The following is a 13,030-nucleotide window of genomic DNA, read 5'->3' as shown; positions in this document are numbered from 1 at the left end:
GGAGAAGCAAAGTCGAGATGCATGTCTCCCACTCAGAGTCCCCCAAAATAATAATTACAGGTGACCCAGAGGATGATGGCACACTGCCCCACAGTTCCCTGACAAACAGACTCACTGCAACCTGGCCACTTTGGAAGCCGCCTTCTTTGGCTTGTTCAGAGGTAGGTATAAATGTTCAGCCTCTTTGTTGTTTGACCTTGCATCCAGGAAGGCTTGCTGAGACCCCCAGATGTCTCTTGCTTGACATTGGTAGATATTTATCAGCAAAATAAGTGGAACGTGAGCTCAGCATGTGGAATGTAAGAGGATTTGTGACCCCAGAATTCTTCTCAATGTCTTTGATAAATGAATAGGTATCAAGAAGGGGCTGAGAGGTGCCCACCAGAGCAGTCACTGGTACTGATCAGACTGACTACCAGGAACTTTCTTTACAATCAAATCTTCCCAAAGGAAGAGCATTTTAAAAGGCATCTAAATGTAAAGGAGCAGGTCTTCTCTTGTATATCCCAGGAACTGAGGAAGGGGGAGAACAAGTTTGGGTAAACCAAATTGATTGGAACATGGAGGATGTGGGAGAAAGATGGGGACGGTGGCTAATGACAGAACACAGAGTAACCCATCAGAGTAAGGAACTTGGAGGTTACCGAGTAAGAAATGGGGAGCCATGGCACAATGTGGAACAAGGAAGTACATGCTTAGAAGTGTACTACAACAACAACATCAATGTGAACATTTCCTAAAAAATGCAGATGGCGACACACTCCTCCGGTCCATCTTGTGTGAGTCTCACCCACATCCTCTAAATCCACCCCCAGACAGTCCAAACAGTGTTCTAGGAGCCTTCTTTGGGTTCATGCGATATCTCACCTATTGGAATCCTGGTATTAACTCAACTTGAAACAATGCTTATGTACTTAAGTTTACACCTTTGAGAGTTCACACATTAGCTCACACATTAGAGTTCACAAGTCCAGGAGATTCACAAATCAGAAACCCACAATCCCACTCTCTCAGAGGAGTCAACCTTTGGGTTCACACCTTTAAGAGATCATATATAAGAAGCTCTTGGAGCCTCAGGAAGGAGTTAGTTGGAGATATGGAGAGCCAGGAGTCAGTGGAGGAGTCAGTTGAGTAGAACTGGAGATTCAGAGGGAGCTGGAGGCTGAAGCTGAAGCCAGAAGAGACAAAGGACAAGCTGCAAGAGCTCTTGGAACCAAGGAGGGAGATAGGCCTCTAAGAAAACTAATTGGGCTATTTTGGATATATTATAAAGGACTGCATTTTAACTCCTGGCTGCATTTGAGATGATTATTGATTTGAACTGAAATTAAGGCTGCCTCCAGAAGCCTCACAAGAAATCTGCTCCTAGAGAAAGATTATATTTTAGAGAAAAGAAGAACACTACACACAGTTATCCCCTACTTCATGGCTGGCCAGAATTGAGGACGGTCTATCATCTAGTTTCCCGATGACCACCTTTATCCCTTTCTCCTTTGAAATTCATGAGCTGTTATAGACCTGTTCATCCTCACCAAGTATCCCTCTCTTTTTATTCTGTTTCCCATCATGCTTAGGAGCCTTGTCACACTCACCAAATACCCTTCCCTCTCCAACACTAACCCACATCCTGCTGTTGCAGAGGACTTCTCCATTCCCTGACTTGTGGTCACATGCCATCGCTGGGGGAAAAAGCCAGTGTGAAAAGGTTGGCTTTTCCCAATTCCTTTAAATGATCTTTGGGGAGGACCTGCAGTATTCCAGGCAAGGAAGCCATAGACACAAAGTCCTCAATCAACAGGAGCATCACAAAGAGCTCGCCGCCTCTGGGGAAACATTCTGCTCTCTGGAATCAGTGCAGTGTATCCTCCATGATGGTGGCGAATGCTAGATGGGGTTCCAGACCCTTGTTTGACATTTCATTTGACAGTCACAATCAGAGCCACTAAGCAAAGTTCTCTCTGTGATCTTTCAAGGAATCTCATGTGATTTTAAAACGTGATCTTACGGGAAGAGAGTCTTGAAGGTCGGTGTTTCCCTCCACCAAATCAATTTTTATAATGGACTAATAATAAGTCAGTGGGGTCATACCTTGTGTGCATTTCCCAGTCGTTCTGGAACAGTGATGTCTCACTCAGTGTTCCACAAGGCAAGAATGCCTCTAATTTCCCAACATCTTTCTCCATAAGATTTTATAGATCACTTAACATTCTCCACTGGTGTTGCCTTAGACTCCCATAGGGCTCCACTTGGCCAGAAGTTTCAGTGTTGTTGGCTGAGGGGGTTTCTAGGTTCTTTGGGTCTCTTCATTATGGCAATTGATTTCCATCAGCTAAATAGCCATGAAAAAATCGTTATCTATATTGACCAGAATCGGGCCTGAGGAAATGAGTTAGCAGAATGTAAATGAGCTTGAGGAAGGAAGAGACTGAGGAAGGCAAATTATAAGGCTATCACTGCTTAGCAATGCTCAGAGTAGGGGATTAGCCATGATCATTGAAAGCTATGTGTAGGGTAAGAGATGATATATAGGAACAATATCCTAGAAGTAAAATTTATGGATATGGCAGCCAGTTATGGTTAGGAAGGCAGTGGAAGGGATAAATAAGGACTCTCTGCTATGCAGCATGGGTGACAGGAGAAAGTGGCATCACTGAGAGATGCAAAAAATAGGTAAGAAATGTAGGGGGGAAAGTATAGGGTCAGAGAGATTAAATCTCCTTGTCACATTCGAGGTGAAGCCAGTATACTGAGCAATGGGGAATATGGGGCTGGAATTCGGTAGGATGATCACGCCTGCCATGGACATGGAGATGTCGCCTCCACAGAGGGAGAGTTGAGATCATGGGAGTAGATGAGACTAAATGGCAGGGATGTGGAAAAGGCATGTAGAAAGAGAAGAAAGGTCCAGAACAGGTAAAGGGAGAAGGGAAAGAGTCCAGAGGAGATTGAGATATAGACATGGGAGGAGGAACGTGGCATGGACAGCATCACTGAAGTCGAGGAAGAGGTGTCACGAGAAGGGGGTCAATGATATCTCCTGTTCCAGAGCAGGGGGTTCGAGGAGAGGGCCATTGACTCCATTTGAGTCCAGGGATCTCCCACGAGCACGAGCTCATCACAAAAACAAGCAGGGGATCTTCTGGATGCCATGTGGACTTTCTAAAATGTGGTCTGGGAAGGACGACATAAATATCATTTATGCAGCATCTCTACTGCGAGATGGACTTAGATAGTGACTAATAGACCCAGGTCTCACTGGTAAATGCCAGAGTCGCAACACACAGAGCTCCAAACCCCTTCCAGTACTGGGGCCGAATGAATCTTTCCCCTTTCTATGTGACCAACAGAGTTTTATTGTCTCATCATAAAAAAAAATTAAGAATATCTGTGATTAAAGGGAAAGTGGTGATATTAATCATTAGTCTTTCCAGAGAGCTATAAGATTTATTCTGTTTTACATATTTAATCTCATTTGATCCTCACAACCCTGAGAGATAAGTACCATTATTTTCCTCATTTTTATAGATGAAAAAACTAAGACAAATAGAGGTGGTGATTGCCCAGGGTCCCATAATTAGTGTCTGAGGCAGGGTTGAATTCACATAATCTTAACATTGAGTTAATCTCTGAGAGAGACAAACTCAGTGACTGGTAGCTCCACAAGAGCCATTAAAACTCCCAGCAACACCTGGAGGCAGCCACAGACTCTCCTGGAGCTGTGCTGGCCAACAACAGAGGAAGCATCTCTGGGCCTCAGGACAGAAAGAAACAGTCTCTGGATGCTAGAGAGGCCTCAACCCTTGAAGCCCAGGAGAGAGCTCTGCCTAAGGAAGGCTCCATGAACATGACCAAAGGGAGACAAAGCCTTCCAGGGCCAAGGGGAGATCAGGGTGACCCTCTTTGCCACAAAGGCTCCTACATGATAGCCTGGCTATGTTTTAACCTACTGCCTCCCCAGGGAGAATATGTGAACAAAGCCAGAGTTCACCCCTGCTTTGGGGCAAACGTTCTAAACCAACTACTCTTACTATACTTTCTCAGTAAATCTCTTTTCTAAAAGCAGAAAGATGATACAGAGATGATAGATTGATAGATAGATAGATAGACATTATAGAAATGATCTAGAAATGAACTCTAATGAAACACTATGTAGAAACATGAGGAAGATGCTAATGTTCTGAGATTAAGATTTGGTGACAGCAGAGAAGGAAGAAGAGATTGGGGGTAGGGAGGTGGGAAATTAGGGACCACATTGAGCAGATCTCCAACCTTAGAGGAACAGCCCAGGAAGTTCAGTGACTGGGGGAGGATGAGGCGCATGAAGACTGAAAGGCCTGGAATGAAAGACAAGAGTCCCCTGGCCTGCTTTCAAGTGTTGCATCAAAAATGCCTAAGAAGTAGATGAGATCCAGTGAGGTCAAAAGCTTTCAGCTGTATCCTTCACAGTGGTTGAAACAAGCTTCATACACTGTCCCACCATAAAAGTCGCCATAATTATCCTGGATCACCATTCCCCTTTCTTAAATTCCCTCTGTGAGCTGCCTACTTTTGTATTATAAGCGCCAGAGTTTGAGTGTCACTGGTCTGAACCTAAGAATGCCCTCTAACAGCACCAGAGTCAAGGCAGTGATGATCCTCACTGTTGGAGGAAGAATAAAGGCCAAGTAAGAAAGAATGCACAACGTTTGCCCACATGTGCACTCTGCCATGTTGCTCACTTAAGTACTTTGGATTGCTGTCATATAATAGGTGGCTTGATGCTAATCAGGGGAGACTTCCTGGAAGAGAGTGATTTTGAGCAAAATCCCAGAAGACTGGAGGAACCTGAATGCCAAGGATTGGTAAGCGTCTGGACTTCCAAGATAACACCTTTTAGAAATGGTCATTTCTTGAACACAAACTTTATCTCCAGGAGTAATGAACCAGGCGACACTGCCTAAAAGTTCTCAATAACTGACCCACTTTAACTTGCTAATACCAAAATGTAGTCCTTATTCTACTCACCTCCAAACAACAAAATAATCACAGAAGTGAACTTTGGAAAAGCCTTCTATAATGTGTACAAGAGACCGAGCAAATCTCAGAGCCCAAACCATCCACTTATTCCCAAAGCTCAGGAGCTGGTAAGCCTAGAAACAGCCAGGCATTAAATAGAGATACGGGCTCACAAACCAAGGCTTTTCCCCTCCTGAATTAGAGAATGGATTCACCCATGGAAGGGGGAGAGAGAGGAGCCAGCAAACAGGCACCAGATCCGCAGCCCTGGGAAGGCAAGGACCTCACCCAACAGGACGGTTTTGTTCCTTCGGCATCATGAACAGTCTTCACAGGAGAGCTAGGCCCAGAATTGGTTTTGTGTTGTCTTGGGTTTTAGGCAGATTCCCATTTTCTTGTACGTGTTCTTACATTGATTTTTTCTCCACCATACACCAGTGCATCGTCCTGGTCCTCTTATGTCATTGCTTCATTATTGGCATACTCAGCAACTTCAAATCTTTTATAGTATCTCAACTATTGTTTTTTTTTGCTTTTTGTAGATGGGATTATCCACATTTATTATATCTGCCTTGTATAATTATAGATGAAGGGGGGATGAGGGGAAAAGAGATGAAAGGGGGCAAACAGAGAGACAGAAGACAGGAAGGAAAGAGAGACAGAGAGATAAAGGGAGATACAGACATGAAGAGAGAAGTGACAGAGAGATAGAGATGGTGAAAGAGACAGAGGGGAGGAGAGAGAGATACAGAGAGAAAGAGAGGAAAGACAAAGGCAGATGCATAAATTGATTAATTTGGGATATCATCACTATGGACATTTCCTTTAGCAACACAAATCCCATGCCGTTCCATTCCATGTAACTACTGTCCATGTTCTCCAATAAATGTGCCCCAGGGGTTAGGCCAGAGGACTGGCACCCAACATGCTGGGGTCTTCCTGCGGCCATTACACCATTGGAGTAGTTTCCACAGGCACTTTATCCCTCTCTATCTTGCCACCTAACTGGCTCAGCTTTTTTTTTCTGGATAGACAGAAACACAGACAGATGATAGATCTGATAGATCAGTGATATTTGAAGCAAAATTCTTATTTAAACTCTAGAATTAAAGCTTTTCTTTCCACAAGAGCCAGTGTGGTCTTCATAAGAGCCATTTTCCCTATTTCATTTAGGAAAAGGTCCTAAGGCCTTTGAGTTCTTTGCTACGTGTTTAATTAATCAAAGTCGGGCCAAACACTGGAGTGTGAAAGCTACGGAAGGCTAACAAAAGGGCAGCTTGTAAAAAGTACTGAGAAAGGTGACCCATTTTGGAGAAGACTGGCAGCGCATTTGGCTTTGCCAACAACTTTGGAGAAGCCCATCGTTTCCCATCATTCTTTGTCTATATTCTAAAAGCTCAGAAACCATGACCAGTTGATTCTAATTCTGGAGCACAAAGAAATTAAATTGGTCTTTCTGAGGCTCATCTGTTCATGACCAGTCCATCCCTGCATTATCCTGGAAATTGTGAACTTTTTCTTTAGGCTGAACTCGTCTTTGGTCTCAGACTCAATTTGATCCCAGTTTAGTCAATCCACTTCAGCCCAGGAAAAAACCACCAGAGTATTTTGTCCGTTAAATGTGCTTGATTACATTCCCTGATGGTAATGTTGCTGAGGACATTTTTGATGAGTGGCCACTTTTATTTTTGTCAGAGAAAAGATAAAACGATCTTCCACTACACAAGGATGCTTGTGAAACACTGTGTACATGTAAAAAGTTGGATGCAAAGCTTCTTGTTGCTTAGTAAAGAATACAAGTGGAAGCGCGGATCAGGGAGCAGTGATACTAGGGCTAAGTACCATCATAATCACTCTAGGAAACCCACTCAGTTTGGGAAAAGCAGGCTCAAGTACTTGGAGGTTTCTGGAATAAGAAATAGGCTGGAGTTTGAGTCAGGGGTCTCACCCATTTCAATATTCCAACTCACCTCTAGATCTCCCTTCCTCTTCATCGTACATAATTCTCCTCTCGGTGATGCTTCCTAAACCACTCATATATTAAAAAGTTATACACTCTCGTAAAAAAGAAAGTACATATGTGCGTATATACAGATATATATTTCACATAGGAATGAAAAACGATAATTAGATGGATCGATGGATACATACATATGTAGATATAGACATATAAATCCAAATATATGTATAGATAGATGAAATGATAGTAGGCACTTACTAAATAGTTATTGATTGGAAGACTGACTAATAAAAACAGCAACTATCTCCCAGGATTATTAAGCATCTAATAAGAATATATGCAAATGAGATCAATAGATATAATATGGTTTTGTCAACCTTAAAAGGCTATAGAATGTTACTATAATAATGACTCCATTATTCCTTCTCTCCTTCTGCTCAAGGTAAGGAATAGTCACTCATTTATGAGCCCCTCACATTCCCTGTAGAAAATAAATTCTGCAGGGCAAAAACTCCCTCATTTTTACTTTTGTGTCCCCCATCCCTACTGAGGTCCCTGGCATATAAACACAATCAATGTTTATTGATTTACTGTTTATGGAGTTAACTTGAGCATGGGGAAGTTTTCTTTAAGCAGCAAAAGAAATTTATTGGCTCAAATTAATTTGAGAATGAACTGACTTCCCAATAGGTAAGTGGTCAAAGGATATAAACAAACATTGCTCAAAAGAATTGTCAAGCACATGCAACCACATAGACTAATGCTCCAAATCATTATTAAGAGAAATGCAAATTTGAAAAACCCTGAGGGTTAGGCTTAGAGTTGGGATTAGGGTTTTAAAAATTGATCACGATTCCAATGACAACAGTCCACACTGGAAAGGCTGTGGAGAGATAGCCATACTAGTACATTGTCAGTGGGGCTGTGAAATGGTACAGCCATTTTGGGAAGCAATTTGGAATTATTCAAATAAAGTGATTAAAATATCCCTACCTTTTTGAACCAAAGACCTTATTATTGGATTAGACCCCAAGGAAGTCATTGGCAAGAAATTAAGTCTCCACGTACTCCAAAATACTTATAACAGCATTTTTGTAATAGCAAAGAATTGGAAACAAAGTGGATTCCCATCAATCAGGCAATGGCTACCAAATCATGGTACATGCATCTAATAGAAATGCATTCTGTGCTATAAGAAATTATGTATGTGATGAATACAGAGAAGCTTGGAAACATTGCTATGAATTGATTCAAAGTGAAGGAAGCAAAATCAAGAAAACAACATACACAGTAATTACTGCCATGTAGTGGAAAGAACAACCATACACTGACACATCCAAACTTAATGTAAAAAAAAAAATAAATAAAGATCGAGGAGAGATTAAAGAGACGAGAAAACCATTCAACACCACTCTTTGCAGAGGTGAGAGTTCCCAAAGCACCATATAGGACACGTTTCCAGACTTTTTCAATGTTTCAATCAAGTTGTACTGATCTGTTTCCTCTCTAAAGATATTTGTATTATATGGGACATCTCTCTGGAAGGAAAGGGGGAGCAATACTTTGGAAAACTATAATGATGTAAGAAAGAAGAAAATTAACTAAAATTCATTTTTTAAACTGAACTGAATTTTCACCCCTTCCTGTTTCTTCCCTGTAAAAGAAAACAGAAGACAGGACAACTGAAAGGAAGAGAAGAGAGGAAAAAGAAGAGGGGGAAAAGGGGAGGAGAGAGAGGAAGAGAGAGAGCTTAAAATCAGATGGTATTTATTTATACTTGAAGAGCCCAGGGAGGAGTGATGGATGATACCAGTTGCTATTGGTAAAGACCCAGCTCTGGACCCTCTAGAAAAAAGACACCAAGGTTTCAAATGGCTTAATTTTATGCAAACCAGCCTGCTTTTGCTCTCTGAAATTTCCCTTCTCTTTTAAAAGTCCAAACTCTGCTCTGAAGCCATCTTGTATTTGTTTTCAAAGACTTCTTATCAAATATGGAGAAGGGGATGTGTGTGGATGCATATGTGTGTGTCCTCATGTGTGTGTGCTAGTGTGCTCATGTGTGTGCTCGTATGTGCTTAGCAGTAAAACAGAGAGGCGAGCTCTCCATTTGGACCAGAAGGGAGAAGAACTGGGGAGCGGCTGCTGCCACCAAGCAGAAAATCTGCTCGCTTTGTGTGTGCCAGTTAATTACGACCCTTCAGAGGCGCTGCCGAAGGATAAGGCGAGCTGCATAAATTTAGCTGTAATCCAGGCAGGCAAAACTAATTTGCAGGGGCTGGCCTTATCTGGCGGCTGCAGCTTTCTCAGAAAATTAACCTTGGATATTTGGGCCCAATTCAGAAAGTGTTTGATTTTTTTTTTCCTTCCCTGCTCAGCATAAGAGAATTTTCAATTCAATACAATACCTGACTTTTAAGCGGTGGCGTGAATGCTGTAGGCAGTTCAGAGTTATTACTGACAAGCCAAAATGTATATTTTATATATATACAGAGAGATGATTGTCCTTCATGCCCATTATCCTGCCTCCTTACACGTACATCGGAGGGTTTATCGGTGTATGTATAGGGGGTTTCTTTGGATTAAGAGGAAGATGCAACTCATTTTAATGTACTTAAGAAAATTCATCAAAGTTCATTGCAGAATAAGTCATGCAGAGTGACTTGTTCATTCCCGTGGAAATGAAGAAATCCCCATAAAAATAGAAGTTTAATGAAGTGTTGGAGCCAGGGCCCGCCTGTCATTGCAATTACTCCTGATTGAGCATCTTCCTGGGGCTCTCACTCTTAATTGCTCTTAGTCAGCACAATTAAAAGTTTACCTTGGCTTCCGCCGGCTCCCACCAGCCCCCAGAAGAAGGGCTGCCTGTCCCAGGGTTTCCCCAGCAGCTGGAGAAGTTCAAGACTCCTCCCGGAAGTTCCAGTTCTCATCAAGTCACAACACGAGTGCCTTCTCTGACATCCGATCTTTGTTGATCCATCCAATTGCCAGGGATCTAGCTCTCCCTTTGAGTTTCTTTGGTCAGTGAAAGAAGCATTTATTTTAAGAGCTTACTATGTGCACCGCTCTGTGTCCAGCAAAACATACAGACAACATGATCCCTGCTTTCAAGCAATTACGTTCTTTTTGTTTTGTTGTGTTGTGTTGTGTGTGTTTTTTTTTATTGTTATAGTTTTTTATTGACAAAATATATGCATGGGTAATTTTTCAGCACTGCCCCTTGCAAACACTTCTGTTCCAACTTTTCCCCTCTTTCCCCCACCCCCTCCCCTAGATAGCCAGCAGCCCCATACATGTTAAATATGTTAAAGTATATGTTAAATACAATATATGTATACATATTTATACAGTTATCTTGTTAAGCACTTACAATCTATAGGAAATGAATGAATGTTATAATTGATTGGCATTTGCATCCATGTTTTTACGTAGTAATCTCCCCAGCAGAACACAAGCCCCTCCAATGCAGCAGGGAGAGTGACCCTTGCCTTTACATCCCTCAGTTCCATGAATAAAGTACCTTTTCTAGGTACTTTTGTGGAATTAAACTGTTGGATGGCCCCAAAGCAAGGGTTTCTCGGCAAGTACTTCACAGACCTGTCTCCCCCACTCCAGGATCCAGCCTCTATTGCTTTCTAGTGGGACCGGGCTGCCCTTTCGGCGCCTTCTTTTCCAGATCCCTCTTGTTCACTGCCAATCACAGCTTCACTCAGTTGAATCTTGGCAGGAGAAGTTACTTATTCTAAGGACCCATGAACTTGATGATTACTAGTTGTTCTGGAGCGTGTAAGATGAGCCTGAAATACAGATGGCGGTAATGACCCAATAACCCTTTCCACAGAGAAGACTCCCCAACTTAGGAAACGCTTAGTGATGACTCCGATTTGGACCAATGGAAATTTCCTCCCATGTGCTCAATGGCAGAACTAAATGCTATGGATATTTATAGTTCTACCCCAGAGAACCAAATTAGATAGCACTAAGAATCATACATAATACATAAAGTCTTAAGCCATATTTTATGGGAACTGAAAAATTTAAGAAACACTGGATGAACTATAGAAATCTTTAACTAGAGAAAATTTCATAATATATGATAATCTCATTTTCCAACACACAGTAGGTTAGTAAAGATTTAACAGACAAGTAAACACTAAAATCACAAACTCTACGTGACTGGAACGAATTTCTCATTCAGACAAAATTTAGAAAAACTCATTTCAGGAAGCATTTGAAGGTCACTGAAAAATAAAATACTACTCCAGATTCAAATAGACCATGGCTTTTTAATATGGGAAGTCCAAGGGATATGAACACAGACAGTCAGACAGAAAGGAATATGGAACCATTGTCTAGACATGGCCAATTCTGAAATTCATTCTATTTTCCCTCCAGCTATTTCCTAGATTCAGCAGCTTCCACAGCAATTATTCAGGTTAAACATGGAGAAATCCAAGATCAATCAAAAGAAAACAACAAAAAAGGTCTTATTTTTTTTCTTTAGGCCATTCTCCTCCATGAGGATCTCTGCTCTAATACTCCAGTGTGTCTGTGATCTGGTTTCTGTGGGCAGTCCCTCCGACCACAAAGTTCACAGCCTGTCCATTTTTACCCATCCTGTCATTCCAGTCCAAGACCTGCTGCTCAGAAAATTGTCAGGGTCACCGCAGGGGGTAATGCGGCAAGCTGGAGTCAAAAAGGATTCAAATCTGACCTCAGACACATATTAGCTGTATGACCCTGAGCAGGTCACTTTGCCTGCCTCTGTTTTTCCCTTTGTAAAGTGAGGATAAAAGCATAATCACACAGGGTTATTGTGAGGATCAAATGAGATAATATTTATAAAGTGTGTAGTACAAGTGCCTCACACATAGTAAACTTAATAAATGATCCAAAGCAAGATATCCATATTCTCTGGTTACTGCTCATCTAAAACCAAATGTCCACCTTCTCGTCTTCCAAATGTTATGCCAATTTTTATCATTTGAATTCATCTGTGATAGCATCTATCCTTTTGTACTCTGAGGAACATTTCCATGCCTTAGTCGAAATTTCATTCCTCCTCTCTTGAAAAGAGATCATTCACAACTTCCAACTTATAATCAGCATTTTGATTCCTTTCTCAGTTGCAAAGGGCTTTTTGGAACCTTTCTGGGAGGTAACCGAATGTTCCCTACCAAATGAAATGCTCAAAAAAATCCACTTATTTCTTTCTTTATCTGATAGCCCCAAACTACATACAACTCCTCTGACATCACCGGAGTACAGGCGGATGGAAAAACATAGAATGTTATAAGACAGATCAATGGATTTCTAAAACTACTAAGTCTATTTTTTTAAATGTTCCCGTTTCTCCACAATGTTCTGCTTTCCATCTCCATAGAAATGCAGCCAAAAGTATTCCCCAAAACACAGGTGGTCAAGGGATATGAACAGTTTTCCAAAAAAAATTGTCAGCCTTTACAATCATAGGAAAGTATGTTCTGGCTCATTAATAATGAGAGAAATTAAGATTATGAGCACCTTGAGTTCACCTCATATCTAGCAAAATCATATAGATGATGAAAACTAAGACTCTTCAAGATTGGGTGGGTTGAGGGAAGACTACAACTAGTGCATTGTTGGTGTAGCTGGGAAATGATTAATGGTGACCTTTTTGCAAATTTAAAAAATGGAATTATGCAATTAAAGTGATTAAACTGTCCTACCCTTTAACCCAGTCCCTATTTATAATCCAGGAAGTTATAAAGAAGAATGAATATATATATATATATATATATATATATATATATATATATAAAGATATATATATATATATATATTCCCACAAACATGGGAAGATTGACATGAACTAGAGACAAGAAAACAATAGACACTGTTAACTACAAAAATAATCAAAAATCACCCAAGATCTGACAGTGAACATTGTGGAATTACAAAGAATAAGCGGGAACCCAAAGAAGAGAGAGATTCCAGGAAGATGCTCCCTCAAATCCTTTGCAGAGGAGTGACATCATGGAGGCGGTACATTGTGTGTCTGTGACTGTGTCTGCGTGTATCTATGTATCTACATATATA

Source organism: Sarcophilus harrisii, chromosome 5 (assembly GCF_902635505.1).
Source record: "Sarcophilus harrisii chromosome 5, mSarHar1.11, whole genome shotgun sequence".
NCBI classification, from domain to species: Eukaryota; Metazoa; Chordata; class Mammalia; order Dasyuromorphia; family Dasyuridae; genus Sarcophilus; species Sarcophilus harrisii.
This window is presented reverse-complemented; position numbering follows the sequence as displayed.